The sequence below is a fragment of the Erythrolamprus reginae genome, chromosome 9 (assembly GCF_031021105.1).
Source record: "Erythrolamprus reginae isolate rEryReg1 chromosome 9, rEryReg1.hap1, whole genome shotgun sequence".
NCBI lineage: Eukaryota > Metazoa > Chordata > Lepidosauria > Squamata > Dipsadidae > Erythrolamprus > Erythrolamprus reginae.
In genome coordinates this window covers 46,975,551-46,999,646 of record NC_091958.1, presented here as the reverse complement: position 1 = coordinate 46,999,646, position 24,096 = coordinate 46,975,551, and the positions used below count along the sequence as shown (strand labels likewise).

The window sequence follows — 24,096 nt, the reverse complement described above, 5'->3', positions numbered from 1 at the left end:
TTAGGTTATTTTACTATTTTAATTGGGAACGGTTACAGCAAATCTGCTGTTAGAAGACTGCACGGTGGATCACAATCCAAGTAGAGCTGGATAGAATAGAATAGAATAGAATAGAATAGAATTTTATTGGCCAAGTGTGATTGGACACACAAGGAATTTGTCTTGGTGCACATGCTCTCAACGTACATAAAATAAAATATACATTTGTCAAGAATCATGTGGTACGACACTTAATGATTGTCATAGGGGTCAAATAAGCAATGAAGAAGCAATATTAATAAAAATCTTAGGATATAAGCAACAAGTTACAGTCATACAGTCAACATGGGAGGAAATGGGTGATAGGAATGATGAGAAAAACTAGTAGAATAGAAGTGCAGATTTAGTAGAAAGTCTGACAGTGTTGAGGGAATTATTTGTTTAGTAGAGTGATGGCGTTCGGGAAAAAACTGTTCTTGTGTCTAGTTGTCTTGGTGTGCAGTGCTCTGTAGCGACGTTTTGAGGGTAGGAGTTGAAACAATTTGTGTCCAGGATGTGAGGGGTCAGTAAATATTTTCCCCGCCCTCTTTTTGACTCGTGCAGTATACAGGTCCTCAATGGAAGGCAGGTTGGCAGCAATTGTTTTTTCTGCAATTCTGATTGTCCTCTGAAGTCTGTGTCGGATAGACAACTAGCAAAAAAAAAATACATCAATCTCAAAGTTTTAAAAGTCAGAGTGCTGGACGTAGGAACAATGATGGAGACAGATCTAAGGGGGCGATAGTCTTCTCAGGCAGTGACTACAAAGTCCCCAATGAAGAGAGAGAGGGGAGAATGTGGATGCCAGCCCAGTATGATTTATTCAAACCATAACTAAGGTGAACTAGGTCACTATTCCCTTCCCGTCCCTATGAATGTTTCAGAAACTACTAAAGATGGAGTTGTTGTTTCAAAGAGTGTTCTCCTGATTTCATCATGTCCTCTTTAGATCCTGTTTTTATAGGTTGCATTTTTTATTTGGTTGCTGTTTTTTTTGGTTTTTGTTGTTTGAAGCAACACCTTTGTTGTTGTTGTTTTCCTAGACTCTGTGTAAGCTATCAAGAGTCTCTTTCATTGTAGGGAGGGAAAGGAAAGGAGAGGAAAGGAGAAAAACATAAAGGAAAGGAGGAAAAGAAAGGATAAAAGAAAGGAAAGGAAAGGAAAAGATAAAAGAAAGGAAAGGAGAAAGGAGAAAGAGGAAAGGAAAGGATAAAAGAAAGGAAAGGAAAGGAAAGGGAGAGAGGGAAAGGGAGAGAGAGAGGGAGGAAAGGATAAAAGAAAGGAAAGGAGAAAGGAGAAAGAGGAAAGGAAAGGATAAAAGAAAGGAAAGGAAAGGGAGAGAGGGAAAGGGAGAGGGGGGAAAGGATAAAAGAAAGGAAAGGAAAAGATAAAAGAAAGAAAAGGAGAAAGAGGAAAGGATAAAAGAAAGGAAAGTATAAAAGAAAGGAGAGGAAAGGGAGAGGGGGAAGGATAAAAGAAAGGAAAGGAGAAAGGAGAAAGAGGAAAGGAAAAGATAAAAGAAAGAAAAGGAGAAAGAGAAAAGGATAAAAGAAAGGAAAGTATAAAAGAAAGGAGAGGAAAGGGAGAGAAGGAAAGGGAGGGGGAAGGATAAAAGAAAGGAAATGAGAAAGAGGAAAAGAAAGGATAAAAGAAAGGAAAGGAAAGGGAGAGAGGGAAAGGGAGAGAGAGAGGGAGGAAAGGATAAAAGAAAGGAAAGGGAATTTAGTTGTAGATATTCAAGGAAGGAAGGAGGGAGGGAAGGCAGGAAGGCAGGAAGGCAGGAAGGAAGGAAGGAAGGAAAGAAGGAAGGAAAACTTAGAATAGGGGCGCCATCAAAACTGGGAGGAGACGCAATGTTGGGGAATTCTGTTCTAAAAAAATCAAAGCAATGCAAGAAAATTAGATCAAAACTCTGAGAAGACTTGCCAGAACTATCAAAAGGGGGATACCGCTAAGCCACCTCCGGCTTCTGAGCCAGCTGCCTTTCTGAAGTCTGATAGTGATTAGCAAGAGGGAGAGAATGTACATCTCGCATGTTCAATCTGCAATGTGGCAGGGGAGAAGAAGAACCGCACTAAACCCAATTAGTCCCTGATGCACACTAGTTCAATTAGCTGTTAGTCATTGCATCACTGCCTGTTGACTTTACTCAAAAGACTCCATCAAAACAATGGGCCATGGGAAAGGAATAGAAAGACATTCTAGGTCAGTGGAGTCCACCTTTGGCAACTTTGGGACTTGTAGACGTCAGTTCCCAAAATTCCCAGCTAGCTCTTGTAGCTTTACTCAGGGGTGTCCAAACTTGGCCATTGTAAGACTTGTGGACTTCATATCCCAGAATTCCTTAGCCAGTTCTTGCACCTCTAGACCAGATGTGTGCAACCTGGGTGACCTTAAGACTTGTGGGCTTCATCTTCCAGAATTCCCCAGCCAGCCATGAAATTCTAGGAGTTGTTGCTGTTGTTGTTGTTGCTGTTGCTGTTGCTGTTGCTGTTGTTGTTGTTGTTGTTGTTCTTCTTCTTCTTCTTCTTCTTCTTCTTCTTATTATTATTATTATTATTATTATTATTATTATTTATTAGGCTTGTATGCCGCCCCTCTCCGAAGACTCAGGGCAGCTCATAACAAGTCCGCGGGTCTTAAAGTGAAGTCCATGGGTCTTAAAGTGACCAAGATTGGACAACCTCCTGTTCCAGTTCGAAAAATGCTTTTGATTCAAAGCAGAATCTGTATCCATACGGGGTGCATACATGTGTGTTTTATCAGAACGTGTTAATGTTCCTTGCAAAGAAAATGAGCTTACACATCATTACAACTGCTCCTAGCCAGGTGGTAAAAGAAAACCTACTTATCAGCTCAAACACAGGAATAAATAGGCCCAGCGTGAATTGGCAACTTGCATTAAACCATCTTCCTGGGTGGTAGACAAGGTTTCGGCTAGCCTTGTGATCTTCCTAGTAACAGGCGACCTTATAAATCTAGCGTGTTAGGAAAGGTTTGGGCTGCAATCAGTTCTTGTTTGTCACTGATGTTTATATACCAAATTAGGGGGAGCATCAGGTAGGCTTGCTACCTTGACCAATTTACAAAAACAATAAGGGAAGAATACTGCCCTTTCTACTTTCAAATCGCGCTGGTGAGACTACGCTTGGAATACCGAGTCCAACTCTGGCCAACAAGATACAAAAAGAAGAAGTTGAGACTCTAGAAAGAACGCAGAGAAGAGCAACAAAAAATGAAAAGGGATCTGGAGATCAAACGAATGACCTGACGGATAATTGAGGGAACTAGGGATGTCTAAGGTATCAAAGAGAAGGATTGGGGGACACACACATCATAATTGTTTTCCAGTACTTTGGGGGGCACTGTTAGTGAGAAAAGGGGGTCGACCAATTCTCCATAGGACCTGAGGGCAGGACAAGAAGTAAGGGGTGGAAGATGAACAGAGATCCAACCTAGAATTCAGGGATTGAAAACAATTGACCAGTGAAACAGCTTGTCTCCAAAAGTTGTGGGTTCTCCATCACTGGAGGTTATTTAAAAAAGAAAATGGATAAGTAGATGATGGATGGAAGATGGATGGATAGATAGATAGATACATAGATAGAGAGAAAGATACACACGTACATACACACACACACACACACATACACAACATACATACATACATACATACATACAAGGAAAGGGTAAATATAAGTAGTATAAGTATAAACGTTTGGTACCCTCCAATGTTGCAAGCAATTATTTTCACAGTCTTGAACAATCTGTTCTGTAAAGCTCTGTACTTTTATCATTTAGATGTGAGGTGGTTTAGCAAGTTGGGAAAGGCTTAATGTGAAGAGGGGGCAGAGGGAGGGAAAGAAGAAAGCAAATACACAACAAAGACTTTCGAGATAAAAATAATGAAAAATACACCAGGGTACAAAAAAAACAATTAAGCAATACAAACTCATTGACTTTCAGAAGCAACTTGGAAATACCGATTTGAATGGCCTCTGTATTGATTTTAAACCACCTCAAAAGTTTATTCCAAATCCAAAATGCAATATGCCCACATGGTTTTGTGCAAGTCTAGATTTTCACACGTGTCACTTCTCTTGCGGGTGATGCATTGGTTGCAAACTTTATTTTATTTTATTTTATTTATTTATTTATTTTGTCCAATACACAATGAGGGTCTTAGTGGGTATATATCTATATACACATAGTAAAATACATGATGAAGGTTATAGAGGAGATACTCATAGTAAAATATATCTAAGAAATAATAGAAAAGAAGATATAGGAATAGAATATATCAATGAAAGAATAGAAGAAGAGATATAGGAATAGAAGAAAGGAATAGGAGATATAGGAGAGCAATAGGACAGGGGACGGAAGGCACTCTAGTGCACTTGTACTCGCCCCTTACTGACCTCTTAGGAATCTGGATAGGTCAACCGTAGATAATCTAAGGGTAAAGTGTTGGGGGTTTGGGGATGACACTATGGAGTCCGGTAATGAGTTCCACGCTTCGACAACTCGGTTACTGAAGTCATATTTTTTACAGTCAAGTTTGGAGCGGTTAATATTAAGTTTAAATCTGTTGTGTGCTCTTGTGTTGTTGTGGTTGAAGCTGAAGTAGTCGCCGACAGGCAGGACGTTGCAGCATATGATCTTGTGGGCAATACTTGGATCTTGTTTAAGGCGTCTTAGTTCTAAACTTTCTAGGCCCAGGATTGAAAGTCTAGTCTTGTAGGGTATTCTATTTCGAGTGGAGGAGTGAAGGGCTCTTCTGGTGAAGTATCTTTGGACCTTTTCAAGGGTGTTAATGTCTGAGATGCGATATGGGTTCCAAACAGATGAGCTGTATTCGAGGATGGGTCTGGCAAAAGTTTTGTAAGCTCTGGTAAGTAGTGTGAGATTGCCAGAGCAGAAGCTACGTAGGATTAGGTTTACAACTCTTGAAGCCTTCTTGGCTATATTGTTGCAGTGGGCTTTGGCACTTAAATCTTTTGTTATTAGTATACCAAGGTCTTTAACCGAGTGGGGATTATCTGTGATAATTTGATTATTCAGTTCGTATTTGGAGTTCACATTCTTCTTCCCAATGTGTAGGACAGAGCATTTGCTAGTTGAGATTTGGAGTTGCCATGTGTTAGACCACTCGGAAACAGCGTCAAGGTCTTTTTGGAGAGTAGTTGTGTTATCGGTGGTGTTGAAGAGTTTTACATCATCAACTTGTCTTTGGGGTTTTACTCCTGTGAGTCGCCAGGAATCACCGTGTGAGTGAGTTGGGTGACCATAAGATTTTTAAAAAATCAATCAATAAAATAAACAAGACATCCAGCAAAGCGTTGAAATACCATCTTTTACTGTTTACTTCTCCCTTCTCCACGGCAGAAACTGACAGTATTTTTCAGCCTTAATTACAGGTGACAGAAGAGGTTGTTTATCATTACTAAATGCATCCATCTCTGTTTTCCCCCCATAAGGAACAGGAAAGTGAAATGTAGTTAATGACATTGTTGCTTTGAAGGTGCTAGGATGATTTATTGTTCTCGGGGAGAAATTATTTATGAGGCTGCCTCTTGACGGGGAGACTCTTGACTGCGGGTGAATTATGGCCTCCGTTTGACCAGAGAACATCTTAAGTATTTGTTTTAAAAAAAACCCGGTATATTTACAGTTGGCATGTTGGAGCAGTGATGGAAACAGGAGATACAAACACATCATCCTTTATAGCCAGCTGATTGAATTTGGATTGGTTTGAAATGAGTCCCCGTTCTAGTTTTAAATTTTGGATCATTTAAAAAAAAATAACCCTAAAGTTGGAAGCCTCATGCCACCAGGAAGATAAAATGAAGATGGTTCAAAGGCTATTTGTTATACGGGGCCCTCTAAATCTTAAGGCTATTGTGGTAGGAAACAAAACTTCTTTATTATTTGTTATAGACTATCACAGTAATGGGCTATGGGGGGGGGTAATGCAGAGGTAGTAAGTTTATGAACTATTTATTGAAAACTTAAAGGTTTTTTTTTTGTCCTTCCTTTTCTAATACCTTGTTATGATCCTTAATTGCTTTTAAAATAGGAAATAATCAAAGTTTGTTTTTACCCAAAAACGCTTTAATCATTTTAATCATTATCTAGAACTGGACTTTTATAGCAATTCAAGAAAATTGAACTACTTGCCTAATCTGTTATCATCCCGAACCTTGTGGGTTCAGTGCAAAATCTTCAAATGTGACTGTGCTCCTCAACAAATAATGCTGTCTATCATTTGTCCTTTTTGTGGCTAGTCAAATAATGGGACCTGATCCACTGAAAAAGAGTCCAAACACCTATTTGAAAACCTATCTTGGTCAAATTTTATCTATTAGGAATTACTAATCAGACCTATAAGAAAGAAACTTTATATTTAATTATACACATACTAACTGCGGCTAGAATTATATACGCGCAAAATTGGAAGGGGGAAGAAATCCCCAAGGAAGAAGAAGTCATAGCAAAAATATTAGATTGCGCTGAAATGGATATGATGACAAGACGTTTAAATGATCAAGAAGATACTAAGTTCTATGAAACATGGAACAATGTTTATAAATGGATAGATAAGAAAAAATAAGATATATAAATTTACTTTTAGTTAATTTTTTGTATTTGTTTTTACCTGGGTAATAACAATGTTAACATTAGTCTAAACATACTGTTTGATGATTATGGTACAATTAGTTTATGTATAAGTAACATAGTAGAATTTTGGTTTATATACATATATTAGTAAAAATTTGGAAAATTTTAACCCAAATACACTAGACTTTTTAATATTCAATATATATTTAACTATGTATTCTTTTTCTGTATTTGAATTTATACTTTCAAGATAAGCGGGGAAAATGTACCCCCACTCTATGTTTAATGTTTGTATGTGTGTTCGTCTATTTTAAGAAAAATTAATAAAAATATTTGAAAAAAAGAAAAAGAAAACCTATCTTGGTCAATAAGCCACTCCCACCCAGTCACATGACCTTTAAGCCACCCCCAGGTCACATGATTATCAAGCCACTCCCACCTGGACACAGGGCCGGCAAGCCACTCCTACCCGATTACATGACCATCAAACCACACCCACAAAATAAGCCACTCCCACAGTGTGGTAGTAAAATTTTTGGCAGCCCATCACATCAGTTTGACGACCATTAGTTTGAGTGCTGATAATATGACTGTGATGGGGTGAAATCGGATGAACGGTTTTGGGTTTTTAAGATTAGGTTTTAAATGTTTGGATTTTCAAGATTAGCCTTTATGGTTGGGTTTTATAACTTTCTATTTTTATTGTTTTTATTCTGTAAGTCTGCTGGAGAAGGTGGGGGGCTAGAAATCCAAATAAATAAATAACTAATAAGTTTCATGTTTCAGCCAGTTTAGGAAGCAACAAGCAGAGGTCAAGGTGGTGCATTTGAAAACCAGCGCTAGTCGGTGACCGGGTCACACTTCATGTTAACCATGGCTTACTTTAATTGTGATTTACCAATTGGATACAAATGTTGGAATCATAAAAGACACTAAGGTATAAATGATCACATATTGTGTTGTTTAAGTGTTCCCTTTTTTTTTTTTGAGCAGTGAATGTATGTATGTATGTATGTATGTATGTATGTATGTATGTATGTATGTATACAGCAGAGGTATATGATGAATTACACACACATATACACACACATACACATACATACATATTTATACAAATACACACACAAGCTAACAGGAGGAGAACTAGTGTTCTAGAGGTTAAAGCTACTTCCTTACAGGCAGACTCCTCAGCTTCAAATCCCAGTAAGGGTATGGCTAGCTGATGAGAGAAAAATAGCTTGAAATAGATCATACATCTATACTAGTCTTCCTTCCTTTTCATTATCAGCAAAATACGTTACGTTTATTATTATTATTATTATTATTATTATTATTATTATTATTATTAATAATAATAATAATAATAATATTTTTTATTAGTTTACAGAAAAAAAAGTATGTACAAAGGGAGGAAGAGTAAATATATCTTAATTGCCATCATTGTGATAACATATACTCGCAAGTGTAATATGATTATTCTGTTCAATTAAACTTTATGTTTCTATGTGATGAGATTTGAACTGCTGACCTGCAGATCTACAGTCGGCTTTAATGGCCTGCAGTACTGCACTCTACCCACTGTGCCACCTCGGCTCATAGGAAAAGTTTTGGGAGGGACAATCAGACGTTCAGCCCTACCCAGGCAAAATTTCCCGAGCGAGCGGCATCTTTTCAGGTTCTTTTGTGATCCTAAAAGGTACCCAATTCTTGCTGAAATACAGTTAAGCACTGTAGTTCCTTCTCTTACAAAAGAGCTTAATGTAGTAAAATATTTGCATACTTAACCACATCAAAGGGGCTTTCCAAAACTTCAAAGGATAGCTTCCAAAGGCTTCCCCCCCCCTTCTTCTTCTTCTTCTTCAGGATTTATAATTTGCAGACCTATTTCAGAAGGTACACATCCTCAAGCAGGCAGACAGGCAGGCACATGTGTGTGTGTGTGCGGCACACACACTTACACACACACACAGTTTGACACCCTGCTTCATTGAAGTATTGATGCTTTAATGAGTCCCCTGCCCCCACATCCGCAGTTCCTTAATGTGACAGGACTACAACATTTCACATGGATAAACCAGGATAGACTATAATTATGAAACTTCTGCAGCGCAGAACGATCCTCCCCTTCCTCTTTTCCTTAATAACGTAGCAACCAAGTTGTGGCAATTAAGAAGAATGAAGGCCCTTCTAGCATCCCCCATTCAGTTTTTCTCTTCACATCCCCCCCCCTCTATTCCTCCCTGTGTTTAGCAGTTGACTCCTTAATGGATTAAGCCAATTCATTCAAACTCAAAACATATATATACATTCAATATATTGCTTCCTAAGGGGACAGTTTGATTTCACAGAGGTTTGATTTACTTGGATTTATCTACCACGTCTGCTGGAAGTTTGTTCCAAGGATCTACTACTCTTTCAGTAAAATAATATTTTCTCACGTTGCTTTTGATCTTTCCTCCAACTAACTTCAGATTGTGTCCCCTTGTTGTTGTGTTCACTTTCCTATTAAAAACACTTCCCTCCTGGACCTTATTTAACCCTTTTAACATATTTAAATGTTTCGATCATATCCCCCCTTTTCCTTCTGTCCTCCAGACTATACAGATTGAGTTCATGAAGTCTTTCCTGATACGTTTTATGCTTAAGACCTTCCACCATTCTTGTAGCCCGTCTTTGGACCCGTTCAATTTTGTCAATATCTTTTTGTAGGTGAGGTCTCCAGAACTGGACACAGTATTCCAAATGTGGTCTCACCAGCACTCTATATAGCGGGATCACAATCTAGCATACCATGCAAATTTATGCATGGTATGCTAGTATGTATGATTGGTTTTTAAATTGGGGTTTTAAATTAACTTAAACTTAAATATTAGATTTGTTTACATTGTACTATTATTGCTGTGAGCCGCCCCGAGTCTGCGGAGAGGGGCGGCATACAAATCTGATAGATAAATAAATAAACAAACAAATAAATAAATAAATAAATAAATAGATAGGCAAATAAATAAATAAATAAATAAATAAATAAATAAATAAATAAATAAATCTCCCTCATTTTAAAACATTGCCAATAAAACCATTGCGCTTTCAGAGAGATTCATGGCTGATGGTGGAGACTGGAAAGAGATCTATAGCCCTGGACGCTACATGCATTTCATTTCGGATCTGGGACCATTTGGGTTGGGAGGTGGCTTCCTTCTTTCCTACATGCTCTCCTCCCTTGTCCCTTCTCCCTTGGTTCTTGCCAGCTGACTTTGAAAGAGCTTATTTCTGGGGGAACGCAGAGTGCTAAGCCTCACCCGCTGAAAAAGGGCTTTTCTAAGAAAGGCATTTGTTTACAAGAACATAGTGCCACCCTAGGCCACAGCTGCGGCAGATGTACCAACTCACAGCTTGGCATAAAAAAAACTAATGGGAGTTCAGCTGGCGGCTCGGTTTGCTAGAAACACGTCCAAGAGGAGGCAGAGAGATTCGCACGAGGAGGCACAGATGGAGAGAAGTCAAAGTCAAAACATAGGCGACTCTAAGGAGCCCATCCAGGACCCCAGTTTGGAAAAGCACCATTTTAGGATGAAGCAGCGGGTGGTTAATATTAAGGGGATTGTCAAGGATGTGGTCTGAGGATTAATTTGGATCTCTGGATTGAGTCAGTCACTTAGTCAGTTGCTTATAACAGTGTTTCCCAACCTTGGCAACTTGAAGATACAGTGATACCTCATCTTACAAATGCCTCATCATACAAACTTTTCAAGATACAAACCCGGGGTTTAAGATTTTTTTGCCTCTTCTTCCAAACTATTTTCACCTTACAAACTCACTGCCGCCGCTGGGATGCCCCGCCTCCGAACTTCCGTTGCCAGTGAAGCACCCGTTTTTGCACTGCTGGGATTCCCCTGAGGCTCCCCTCCATGGGAAACCCCAACTCCGGACTTCCATGTTTTTGTGATGCTGCAGGGGAATCCCAGCAGCGCAAAAACAGGCACTTCGCTGACAACAGAAGTCTGGAGGTGGGGTTTTCCAGCGAGGGGAGCCTCAGTGAAATCGCAGCATCGCAAAAACACAGAGGTCTGGAGGTGGGGTTTCGAGGACTTTGGTGTTTTTGCGATGCTGTGATTTCACTGATGCTCCCTTCACTGGGAAACCCCACCTCCAGACTTCCGTTGCCAGCGAAGCGCTTGTTTTTGGGATGCTGGGATTATCCTGCTGGGATTCCCCTGCAGCATCGCAAAAACACAGAAGTCCGGAGGTGGGGTTTCCCATGGTGGGGAGCCTCAGGGAAATCTCAGCAGTGCAAAAATGGGCACTTCGGCTGGCAAAGGGGGTGAATTTTGGGCTTGCACACATTAATCGCTTTTCCATTGATTCCCATGGGAAACATTGTTTCATCTTACAAACTTTTCACCTTAAGAACCTCGTCCCGGAACCAATTAAGTTTGTAAGACAAGGTATCACTGTATTTGGACTTCAACTCCCAGAATTCCCCAGCCAGCAAATGAACATGAACAGGGGGATACACTCCAAGACCAGAGAGGTAATAATACCACTCTATAAGGCCCTGGTCAGACCGCACCTGAAGTATTGCATCCAGTTCTGGTCACCACACTTCAAAAAAGATATAGAGACTCTAGAGAGGGTGCAGAAAAGAGCAACTAAAATGATAAAGGGACTAGAGACCAGGTCATACGAGGAAAGGTTGCTGGAACTGGGCATGGATAGTCTAGTAAAAAGAAGGGCTAGGGGGGGGGGGGGCAAGATAGCTGTATACAGGTACTTGAGGGGTTGCCACACAGGTACTTGAGGGGGACACACTGTTTTCCAAGGCACCAGAGGGCCGGACGAGGAACAATGGTTGGAAACTGACCAAGGAAATATTCAACCTGGAGATAAGAAAGAATTTCCTGACAGTGGGAGCTATCAACCAGTGGAATGGCCTGCCAGCGGAGGTTGTGGACTCTCCAACTTTGGACACTTTCAAGAGGAGATTGGACTGCCATTTGGCTGGGGTGATGTAGGATTTCCTGCTCAGGCAGGGGGTTGAACTTGATGACCTGTAAGGTCCCTTTCAACTCTAATAATAAATAAAAATAAATAAATCTTCAAGTTGCCAAGGTTGGGAAACACTGGTTTATAACAATAGTGTGACCCCCTCCTCTCTTTGACAACCCCTCAAATATCTGTATACAGTAATCCCTCGTTCTTCGCGGGGGATGCGGTATCTGTGAAAAACGAATTTCCATGAAGTAGAGGAAAGAAATTTTTTAATGTATTTAACGAGTATTTGGACTTTTAAAACCCGCCCTTTGCATCAAACAGTCATTCTATAATGTTTCTCAGCTGGAACTACATGTGATATCCTACCAGTTTCTTTAATAGAGTACAGTAGTACTGTAGAAGAATTTTATGAATTTTTAATGGATTTAAAATTTTCAATGGATTTAATGGATTTAAGCCCCCTTTGAAAACGCGTGAAATAGCGAATCCGTGAAAGATGAACCGTGAAGAAGCTATCATGTCCCCTCCGGTCCTCCTTTTTGCCAGTTCCAGCAACCTCTCTTCGTATGTCTTGGTTTCCAGTCCCTTTATCATTTTAATTGCGCTTTTCTGTACTTTCTCTAGAGTTTCAATGTCCTTTTTGTAGCAGGGTGACCAAAATTGAATGCAGTACTCTAGGTGTGGTCTGACTAGGGCATTATAGAGTGGCATTAATACCTCCTTAGTCTTGGAGTGAATTCCCCTGTTGATGCAGTTTAAGATTGTATTGGCTTTTTTAAGCCGCTGCTACATATTACATATGCTAGTTATTTATGACCAGTCCTTATGACTGTCACAAAATCACCATGGTCATGCGATCAACATTCATGCACTTGGTAATCAGAATATATTTTGATAGGTGCAGCATCCTGGGGTGCTGTGGATCACCATTTATGATCCTCCCAACCAACTTCCAGCAATAACATAGAAACATAGAAGATTGACGGCAGGAAAAGACCTCATGGTCCATCTAGTCTGCCCTTATACTATTTCCTGCATTTTATCTTAGGATGGATATATGTTTATCCCAGGCATGTTTAAATTCAGTTACTGTGGATTTACCAACCCCGTCAACTAGGAGTTTGTTCCAAGCATCTACTACTCTTTCAGTCAAATAATATTTTCCCATGTTGCTTCTGATCTTTCCCCCAACTAACCTCAGGTTGTGCCCTTTCCTATTAAAAACACTTCCCTCCTGAACCTTATTTAACCCTTTCACATATTTAAATGTTTCGATCATGTCCCCCCTCTCCCTTCTGTCCTCCAGACTATACAGATTAAGTTCATGAAGTCTTTCCTGATACGTTTTATGCTTAAGACCTTCCACCATTCTTGTAGCCCGTCTTTGGACCAGTTCAGTTTTATCAATATCTTTTTTGTAGGTGAGGTCTCCAGAACTAAACACAGTATTATTCCAAATGTGGAATCTCACCAGCGCTCTATACAGCGGGATCACAATCTCCCTCTTCCTGCGTGTTATACCTCTAGCTATGCAGCCAAGCATTCTACTTGCTTTCCCTACTGCCTGCCCGCACTGTTCCTCCATTTTGAGACAGAAATCACTATCCCTCTTCTCTCTAAATCCTTCTCTTCTGGAGTTTTTGCTAACACAGAACTGCCAATACAATACTGAGATTGAGGATTCCTTTTCCCCAAGTGCATTATTAAACTCAATGGGGGGGGGGGAACGGGGACGAGACTGGATTCACTTAATGACTGCCTGATTCACTTAAGAGCTGCAATGACTCACTTAACAACTGTGGGAAAAAGATTGTAACATTGGGCATGGCTCACTCAAGAACCACCTTGCTTAGCGATGGAAATTTTAGTTCCAATTGTGGTTGAAAGCGGTGGCTTACACCCAGACGTGCTTCTTGCAAAATGATAAAAGATTGAGAAGCAAAGAAGGGAGAGAAGAGATTTGGTATCTGTGCCAAAGTGACTCTGGAGAGGGCGATTATAGCTTTCTTTAATGAAAAATTCAGCTCAAGAGGCCTGCTTTAATTGTTTGCCAAATAAAAATAGCTAAATGTTAGGATAAATCAGCGTTGCGTCTCTTGAGGTTTTTAAAGCACTGTGTATTGTTGGTGTAGGATTTGGAGACAGACAGCCTTCCCTCATAGAGGTTTGCAAACATTGCTACCAAACAGACATTTTTAAAAGGACAAATGGTTTGATCATTGCCTGGAGAGCAGCCACATCAATGATATTTCAGGTTCCATTAAAGATAAAAGAAGCACGGCCGACGTTGGTGGTCCTCCTAGGCAGCCGGTTCCTTTGGGGAGCATAGCATACAAGCTCAAAGATCAAGTTGCCTGGGAGTTTAGAAAAGGTTCCGCATTTTACGGAATATGTATTACTGCATTGGAGTGAGGAAAGAACTTTGTTTCCTTTGAAAAGTGTTCGGAAACTTCAGAACTAGAAAGGGGCCTAGAAAGTCTAGAATTAAGACGCCTTAAACAAGAGCTAAGTATTGCCCACAAGATCATATGCTGCAACGTCCTGCCTGTCGGTGACTACTTCAGCTTCAACCACAACAACACAAGAGCACACAACAGATTTAAACTTAATATTAACCGCTCCAAACTTAATTGTAAAAAATATGACTTCAGTAACCGAGTTGTCAAAGCATGGAACTCATTACCGGACTCCGTAGTGTCATCCCCAAACCCCCAACAATTTACCCTTAGATTATCTACGGTTGACCTATCCAGATTCCTAAGAGGTCAGTAAGGGGCGAGTACAAGTGCACTAGAGTGCCTTCCGTCCCCTGTGCTATTGCTCTGCTATATCTCCTATATACTGTACCTTTCTTCTATTCCTATATCTCTTCTTCTATTCTTTCATTGATATGTTCTATTACTATATCTTCTTTTCTATCCTTTCTTAGGTATATTTTACTATGAGTATCTCCTCTATAACCTTCATCATGTATTTTACTATGTGTATATAAATATATATACCCACTAAAACACTCATTGTGTATTGGACAAAATAAATAAATAAATAAATAAATAAATAAATAAATAAATAAATAAATAAATAAATAAATAAATAAATGTCCTTCCTTTTAATGACTACTTCACCTTCAACTGCATCAATACATGGACACGTAACAGATTCAAACTCAATGTAAGCCGCTCTAAACTTGACTGCACAAAATACGACTTCAGCAACAGAGTGATCAATGCCTGGAATACACTACCTGACTCTGTGGTTTCCTCCCCCAACCCCAAAGACCTTAACCTTAGATTGTCTACAATCGGTGTGTGTGTGTGTGTGGTTGTTGCTGGTGTTGCTGAATTTTTGGCACTGTGCATGCACCACCATCTTGGTTTTTGCTCTTTTTTTGGGGCTTGTTTTTACTTTTGCGCAAGCACAGAAGCCGGGGTTTCGGCACTGCGCATGGGTGTGTTCCCGCACAGTGTGGCCACGTGGCGGAGAGGAAGCGAACCGGCGACGAGTTAAGTTAGAACCCACCCCTGCACCACTGACGCTCATACACTTTTCTTATTCCCTTTTAACCTACTAATCTCAGCAAACAAGATAAATAGGTATCATTAATTGATTACATCAAGGAAAATATTAAATGGTGAGAAAACATAACGTTACTGTTAATAAATTGCTATTTGGTTAGATCTTGCTGTTTCCTGAGATTGTTTCCATGCAAATGTTTCATCACTGGAGTAAGTAACATCATGGGGGATGCAATTTTCTGGCTGTTTATATACAAATTGCTCTGTTTGGGGGTGTAGTTTCTACCTTGATAGTTCTTTGACTAGGATACTGCTTTTCCTTCACCATTGTTTAGCTGCTTATCTGACCATTGGCTACTGGAGGAGATGTCTCCAGACTTTTTGTTCTTTGTTTTGGGTTGTTTCTTTTTCTTATTTTCTTTTTAAATGCTCTATAAATGGAGTTTATCTCCATGGACCTGGTTTGTCTGAATGGCAAGTTTCCAGAAGTTCCCTAGCAGTTTTGGGATTTTGACATGGTCTATGTTGTGGTTAGCTCTGGGCAGCTCCTGCCCCAAGGACTGTGGATGTGGGGGAGACATGCTGCAGGCCTGTTTTGCCCCCGGTGGAATCTGCTGATGAAGGCTCCTCTGACCAAGAAGACATGAGTGACAGGGAGGAGGAGAGTGTGGCAGACAGCTCAGAAGGAGATCAATTATCTAGCTCCTCCTTGGATTCAGAACAAGAGTTAATGATACAGCCACGCATGCGGAGAGCGATGCATAGGCAGCAACAACTGAGAGATTATTATCAAAGAAAATGAGGCCACCTGTGGTTGGGTGGGGCTGTGGTCATTAGTGAGGCTGCTATAAATAGCAGCCTGTGGGTTTGGCCATTGTGGAGGATTATCTGATCGTTGTGTTTCATGACTGCTTTACTGACTTTGACTTTTTGTGTGCTGATTTTCCCCCGCTTTGAAACTAAACCAGAGCAAAGTGTGTTTCACTTTGTGAAAGAAGAAGGACTGTGAATTGCCTCACAGCTGCAAGCTAAGTATCACAGAACTGATAAGGGACTTGTACAAATTACCAGTTTGGTTGGAGACGAGTGCTATTTGCTATACCAAAAGAGGGCTTAGTTTAAGTGAATTTTCATTATAAAGAACATTGTTTTGAATTTTCAAACGTGTGTGTGTCTGAAATTTGTACCTGTGAATTTTTGAGAGGAGTCTACCAGAGAGCCCGACAGAACAGTCTAGAATGTCACGAGTCTACTTGATGTATTCTTTACCATTGGCTTGTTGGTCTGTAAACAACAGCGTCTACCTATATCTGTCTGTCTGTCTAGAAATAACTCACAGCTTAAATGTCAGAATATCCAGAAATCCACAGCAAACACGAAACCACAATTCAACAAATTTTCTTCAAACCTGAACAATATACTCCCACACAAATCACTCCAACCCTCCCCTTTTTCAGGGTTGCAGCAGCGTCATTAATTCTTATCACTTGTGACCTATAATTAGTTTCTGCATTTGCAGAAACAAATCTTGCCTTCCCAGCATTCTCCGGACCTGAGCATTAACTCTTCCCCTTCTCATTCAGATGAACCTCTGGCTGGAAATCTGACTGACTCCATTCCCCCCTCTGCCTCTCCAGTCCCTTCCTGCTCCATTTCTCTCCCTGTCTCTGCTTCTGGTTCACTGTCTGATTTGTCCTCCAGCCAGACTGGTCTTCTGTAAACAGACGGCTCCCACTCCTCTGCGTCAAAATCAGCAGCTACAAGAACTGGCTTGAAGCCAACCACAACACTCCCCAACATTCTTCCAATGTCCTACCTGAGTTGGATCTTTCAAAGATGTCTTGAAGTTTTGCTTGGGCCAAAATCCAGGGGCAGTTTCCAGTTGCAAGGATTCAGTCATGGGGAAGGCCAGAAAGAAGAGGGAGTCAAGCTGTTCTCCAAAGCACCTGAGGGCAGAACAAGAAACAATGGGTGGAAACTAAACAGGCAATATTTATTTATTTGTTTATTTATTGGATTTGTATGCCGCCCCTCTCCGAAGACTCGGGGCGGCTAACAACAATAATTAGACAGCATATAATAATAATCCAATACTAAAAACAATTAAAAACGCATTATAATAAAAACCAAACAGACATACAGACATACCAGGCATAAAATTGTAATAGCCTAGGGGGAAAGAGTATCTCAGTTCCCCCATGCCTGGTGGCAGAGGTGGGTTTTAAGTAGCTTACGAAAGGCAAGGAGGGTGGGGGCAATTCTAATCTCTGGGGGGAGTTGGTTCCAGAGGGCCGGGGCCGCCACAGAAAAGGCTCTTCCACTGGGTCCCGCCAAGCGGCATTGTTTAGTTGACGGGACCCGGAGAAGACCCACTCTGTGGGACCTAACTGGTCGCTGGGATTCATGCAGCAGAAGGCGGTCCCGGAGATAATCTGGTCCAGTGCCATGAAGGGCTTTATAGGTCATAACCAACACTTTGAATTATGACCGGAAACTGATCGGCAACCAATGCAGACTGCGGAGTGTTGATGTAACATGGGCATATTTGGAAAAGCCCATAGTTTATAGCAATAGCATTTAGACTTACACAGTGCTTTACAGCCCTCTCTAAGTGGTTTACAGAGAGTAAGCATATTGGCCCCAACAATCTGGGTCCTCATTTGTCCGACCTTGGGAAGATGGAAGGCTTGAGCCTACTGAGATTCGATCTGCCAAACTGCTGGCAGCCGGTGATCAGCAGAAGTAGCTTGCAGGACTGCACTCTTACTACTGCACTACTGCACTACCGAGGCTCTTTTGGATTGCAGAGAAGCAACTTAGAACTAAGGAGAAATTTCCTGACAGTTAGAACAATTAATCCAGTGTTTTTCAACCAGTGTGCCGCGGCACACTAGTGTACAGCAAGACATGGTCAGGTATGCCGCGAAGCTCAGCAAGAGAGAGAAAGAGCGAGAGAGAAAGAAAGCAAGAGAGAGAGAGAAAGAAAGAAAGTGAGAGAGAAAGAAAGAAAGTGAGAGAGAGAGAAAGCAAGAGAGAGAAACAGAGAGAAAGAAAGCAAGAGAGAGAGAGAGAAAAGCAAGAGAGAGAGAGAGAAAGAAAGCAAGAGAGAGAGAAAGAAAGCCAGGGAAGGAGGGAGAGATAGAAAGAGAACAAAAAAGAGAGGAAGGAAGGGAGAAAGAAAGAGGGATGGAGAGAGGGAAAGGAAGGAAGGAAGAGAGAGGGAAAGAGGGAGAGAAATAGATCGAAAGGGAGGAAAAGAGAGAGAGAGATATAATTTTTTGTCCAAACTTTTTTTTAGCCCCCCCACTCCCACCCCGCTCAATGTGTCCCATGATTTTATATATGTAAAAAATGTGCCGCAGCTCAAAAAAGATTGAAAATCACTAAATCTATGGAACAGCTTGCCTCCAGAAGCTGTAAATGCTCCAACACTGGGAGTTTTTAAGAAGATGTTGGATAACCATTTGTCTGGAGCAGTGTAGGATTTCCTGTCTGGGCAGGAGTTTGGACTAGAAGACCTCCAAAGTCCCTACCAACTCTGCTATTCTAAAGTATATATTCTAAACGATGTGTCCTTCTTCTGTGAAAGAGATCAACAAGCGATATTGGCTGTATCACTGATTATTTCTCTGTTAGATGCTCCTTCCTCTTGAACTTACAAACATGAATCCACAAGAACCTGCCCTCTGGGCTGTTATGTGCACCATTTCCTTTGGGCCTCTGATAAAACGACTCAACGCCTTTGCAAAGTTACCCGCTGGGTGAATCAGATTTTTTTGAAACAAAGAAACCGCCACCTTCTGAAATGGTTCTAATATCAATGACAGAGGAGAGTCCAAAAGCACCCAGCATGGTCCTGTATCTAGGGCTAAGCAACTTCACGGCTGGCCAGTCATGTTGTATGAGAAAGAAGACCCACAATATCCCAAAGGTGTTTTTTTTCAAAAGACAACTGTGGGGGGGGGGGGGGGGCTGTGGGGTTTTTTTGTAGAATAGAATAGAATAGAATAGAATAGAATAGAATAATGCACCTTTGGCTAAGCCATGACCTGCATGATTGAAAAAGCACAAAGACTCACAATGGAAGAGATACAGAGGGAGGCTATTTATCTATCCACAAAAATAAAGGGAACACTCCAAGAACACATTCTAGTTCTGAATGAATGAAATATTCTCATTGAATACTTTGTTCTGTACAAAGTTGAATGTGCACAACAGCAGGTGAAATTGACTGTCAATCAGTGTTGCTTCCTAAGTGGACAGTTTGATTTCACAGAAGTTTGATTTACTTGGAGTTATATTCTGTTGTTTAAGTGTTCCCTTTATTTTTTTGAGCGGTGTATTTATATTTCTATGCCGCCCTACTCCCTAGGGACTCAGGGCGGCTCACAACAAAGATGCAATATGTATGTGTGTCCCCCTGCACATGTGTGCACGCCCCCTCCATGCCCCCTGACCTCCATTTTGCTGCCAGCAGACCTCCGGGTAGCCTTCTAAGACCAAAAATGGGCCACAGGGCCACTGTGCTCCACCTGGTCACCCCACTGAAGCACACATGACCTTCCCTGTGTATCCGTGCATATTTCCTGCATGCGCCCTATCCATCCAAACACATTCCGACAACCAGCTGGCCAGTGGGAGGCACACACTCGCATGCACGGTGGAGCTGAGCCGGGCAACGGCTCACGTGCCTGCAGAGAGGGCTCTGCGTGCCAGCTGTGGCACATGTGCCATAGGTTGGCCATCAAGGGGGGCTAAAGGGCTAACTTCCATCCCTTGTGATCAGCTCGGTCCATTTAATGGTGTGGGGACTGGGATAGAAACCTAGAAACATAGAAAATTGATGGCAGAAAAAGACCTCGTGGTCTATCTAGTCTGCCCTTATACTATTTCCTGTATTTTATCTTAGGATGGATATATGTTTATCCCAGGCATGTTTAAATTCAGTGACTGTGGATTTACCAACCACATCTGCTGGAAGTTTGTTCCAAGCATCTACGACTCTTTCAGTAAAATAATATTTTCCCACGTTGCTTCGGATCTTTCCCCCAACTAACCTCAGATTGTGCCCCCTTGTTATTGTGTTCACTTTCCTATTAAAAACACTTCCCTCCTGAACCTTCCCTTCCTTCCTTCCTTCCTTCCTTCCTTCCTTCCTTCCTTCCTTCCTTCCTTCCTTCCTTATTTATTTATTGGATTTGTATGCCGCCCCTCTCCGGAGACTCGGGGCGGCTAACAGCAGTAATAAGACAGCGTACAATAATAATCCAATACTAAAAATGATTAAAAACCCATTAATATAAAAACCAAACATACAGACAGACACACCATGCATAAAATTGTAAAGGCCTAGGGGGAAAGAGTATCTCAATTCCCCCATGCCTGGCGGCAGAGGTGGGTTTTAAGTAGCTTAACCCTTTAACATATTTAAATGTTTCGATCATGTCTCCTCTTTCCCTTCTGTCCTCCAGACTATACAGATTGAATTCATGAAGTCTTTCCTGATACGTTTTATGCTTAAGACCTTCCACCATTTTTGTAGTCCGTCTTTGGACCAGTTCAATTTTATCAGTATCTTTTTCTAGGTGAGGTCTCCAGAACTGAGCACAGTATTACAAATGGGGTCTCACCAGTGCTCTATGCAGCGGGATCACAATCTCCCTCTTCCTGCTTGTTATACCTCTCGGATGTTAAAACATGGCCTGTTTTATGGGCAGTTGATTATAGTTTATTTAATAAAACAGGGCTATCAATCCACTGCCTGGCAGGACAGGATAGGTAATTAAAATAGAACACAGCTTGTCATTATTTGCTCTGGATTACATCTGTGCTGTCAGCAAATAAACCCCCTCCGTGTTTATACCAATGCAAGATTGAAAAGCTGCTGCTCAGGGAAACGGTGGTAAGAAGCCATCAGCCCTGTTTTCGCTTGGACCTGTTAAAAAAAATTTAAGATGCAGAGGAAACAGTTTGCAAAGAAAGTCTGTTGCAAACTTCAGAAGTGGCAATACAGCCACCGGAATGAGAGGGAAATTAGGAGAAATAGCCCTTGGTCCAATGACCTTTAAAATGCTGGCGATTATAGCTATTATGTACTTAAATTAGGCGTGCTGTACATGCGCACCGGCTCTTAATTCAATGAATTAAATTCTCCGGCCATCCAGGAAGTCAGTCAAAGTAGATTATTCTGAGCAATTTGCTTTTAAAAGACGGATGTTGTCTCAGGCCACCAGACCAACCGGATTCGTTTATGTACTTAAAAGTTTCAGTTTAGCCTCAGATCTTGGCAGGAAGGATTCTGTCTGCTGTATCTTTCAGGCTTTCATCTGTTACCCTTTTAGACGGGCAAGATTGATGTCAGCTTTCCAAATAGATCAGACGGCCAGATGAGCGGTCTTTATTACAAAGCTACATTAAAAGGACCTTGAAAGTCTGATTCGCCCTCATGTTGCATCCACTGCTTGAATTCATAGCGGCTGACGACTTTAGACTGCATGGGAGCATAGTGGTCTTTAATGTACCATGTTTTTGGAGTATAAGATGCACCTTTTTCCTCCCTAAAAGTGGCTGAAAATTTGGGTGGGTCTTATACTCTCAATGTAGCTCTTTTGAAACTTTTTTTCCAGCCCCAATGAGGTGCTATCAATCTTCCCAGCTCTTATGACTTGCAGGCTCTTTCATTATTACTCTCTCCAAAGAATGTTTTTCCAGCCCTAAGTCTTTGCAGGCTTTTTTTCATTGCTCACCTTGCTCCAAATAAGGTTTTTTCCAGCCCTAATGAGGTGCTAATGATCTTCCCAGCTCTTACGACTTGCAGGCTCTTTCATTATTACTCTCTCCGAAGAAAGTTTTTCCAGCCCTAAGTCTTTGCAGGCTTTTTTTCATTGCTCACCTTGCTCCAAATAAGGTTTTTTCCAGCTCTAATGAGGTGCTAATGATCTTCCCAGCTCTTACGACTTGCAGGCTCTTTCATTATTACTCTCTCCGAAGAAAGTTTTTCCAGCCCTAAGTCTTTGCAGGCTTTTTTTCATTGCTCACCTTGCTCCAAATAAGGTTTTTTCCAGCCCTAATGAGGTGCTAACGATCTTCCCAGCTCTTACGACTTGCAGGCTCTTTCATCATTACTCTCTCTGAAGAATGTTTTTCCAGCCCTAAGTCTTTGCAGGCTTTTTTTCATTGCTCACCTTGCTCCGAATAAGGTTTTTTCTAGCCCTGATGAGGTGCTAACAATCTTCCCAGCTCTTACGACTTGCAGGCTCTTTCATTATTACTCTCTCCGAAGAATGTTTTTCCAGCCCTAAGTCTTTGCAGGCTTTTTTTCATTGCTCACCTTGCTCCGAATAAGGTTTTTTCCAGCCCTAATGAGGTGCTAACAATCTTCCCAGCTCTTACGACTTGCAGGCTCTTTTATTGTTACTCCCTCCAAACTGTGACATACCCCACTTCTTGAGATATCCACCAGGCACAGAATTGTACAAAAAAAAAAAGAAGAGATAACAGAAGTGAGATCACTGGTAGAAGCAAATGGCAGAGACAATTCTAATTCTTACAGGAGCAAAGCAATTCTTGCAGAAGCAACACATTATTATGTCGCAGTGATTCTACCTTTTCTACTATTATTACATCCCTACACTAACATAACTGCAAAGTGTGTTAGAGGTATTTCTATATGCGCTGACTTGTGTGAAATGTTTTTGCAAAGTATGTACTTGTATGGATACATTTAGAACAGGAAGGGTGAAATTCTGTGAAATGAGGAACTGAAAGTCAGTCTCAAAACGGGTGAACAGTGCAGTCAGGTGGTAGGGAAAGCAAGTAGGATGCTTGGCTGCATAGCTAGAGGTATAACACGCAGGAAGAGGGAGATTGTGATCCCGCTATATAGAGCGCTGGTGAGACCCCATTTGGAATACTGTGTTCAGTTCTGGAGACCTCACCTACAAAAAGATATTGACAAAATTGAACGGGTCCAAAGATGGGCTACAAGAATGGTGGAAGGTCTTAAGCATAAAACGTATCAGGAAAGACTTAATGGACTCAATCTGTATAGTCTGGAGGACAGAAGGGAAAGGGGGGACAGGATCGAAACATTTAAATATGTTAAAGGGTTAAATAAGGTCCAGGAGGGAAGTGTTTTTAATAGGAAAGTGAACACAAGAACAAGGGGACACAATCTGAAGTTAGTTGGGGGAAAGATCAAAAGCAACATGAGAAAATATTATTTTACTGAAAGAGTAGTAGATCCTTGGAACAAACTTCCAGCAGACATGGTAGATAAATCCACAGTAACTGAATTTAAACATGCCTGGGATAAACATATATCCATCCTAAGATAAAATACAGAAAATAGTATAAGGGCAGACTAGATGGACCATGAGGTCTTTTTCTGCCGTCAGTCTTCTATGTTTCTAAGTAAGAAATGGCTGAGAGTTTCAAATGTATACGGGTGTTTATGGAAAGTGATGGTCAGTAAGAAAGAACAAGGAAGTGAAGTTGTGAAGCGTGCATGTCAATAAGAAGAAAAGAAGAAAAAGTGTGGTTTGAGATGAGAACAGGGCCCTTTGATTTATAGCCGTCCTCTCAAATGATCAGAAGCAATCAACCTCTGATCTTAAAGGAAGAATTATTGCTTGTGTTGTCTTGGTTTCTTACTGAAATTTCCTTATGACAAAGGTTAGAATAATTCAGTGTTTCTCAATTATTTTATGTTACGCCCCCCGAGGAAGAAGTAAACATTCCCCCCCCCCCCCCAATTTTCTACTGGGATGATAGTTTGAAATATTTGGCAGGTTTTCACTGAAGAAACTCAAGCGGTTTATCAGCATGATTGGGGTGCAATGTGTTTAAGTGACGCCTTAATTTATTTGGCTTCAAGCTGCCATTTGCCAACATTTTTAGACACAGTAAACATAGTGGTCTTTCCTCGTCTCCCACCGTAGCCACAGTGAAGCCA

General features: G+C 41.0%; 2 protein-coding genes across 2 annotated transcripts in view; one reads left to right on the top strand and one right to left on the bottom strand.

The window, feature by feature from the left end:
* The window catches only part of CPPED1 (calcineurin like phosphoesterase domain containing 1), a 431,035-nt gene that overhangs the window by 194,062 nt on the left and 212,877 nt on the right, over positions 1-24,096 (bottom strand). Inside the window, exon 3 of the mRNA XM_070761120.1 lies at positions 16,960-17,089. The gene's annotated coding sequence lies outside the window, so the exon portion shown is untranslated. The remainder of the gene's footprint in view (positions 1-16,959; positions 17,090-24,096) is intronic.
* Positions 1-24,096, top strand: part of SHISA9 (shisa family member 9) — a 249,621-nt gene that overhangs the window by 129,285 nt on the left and 96,240 nt on the right. The gene's annotated exons all lie outside the window — the stretch shown is intronic.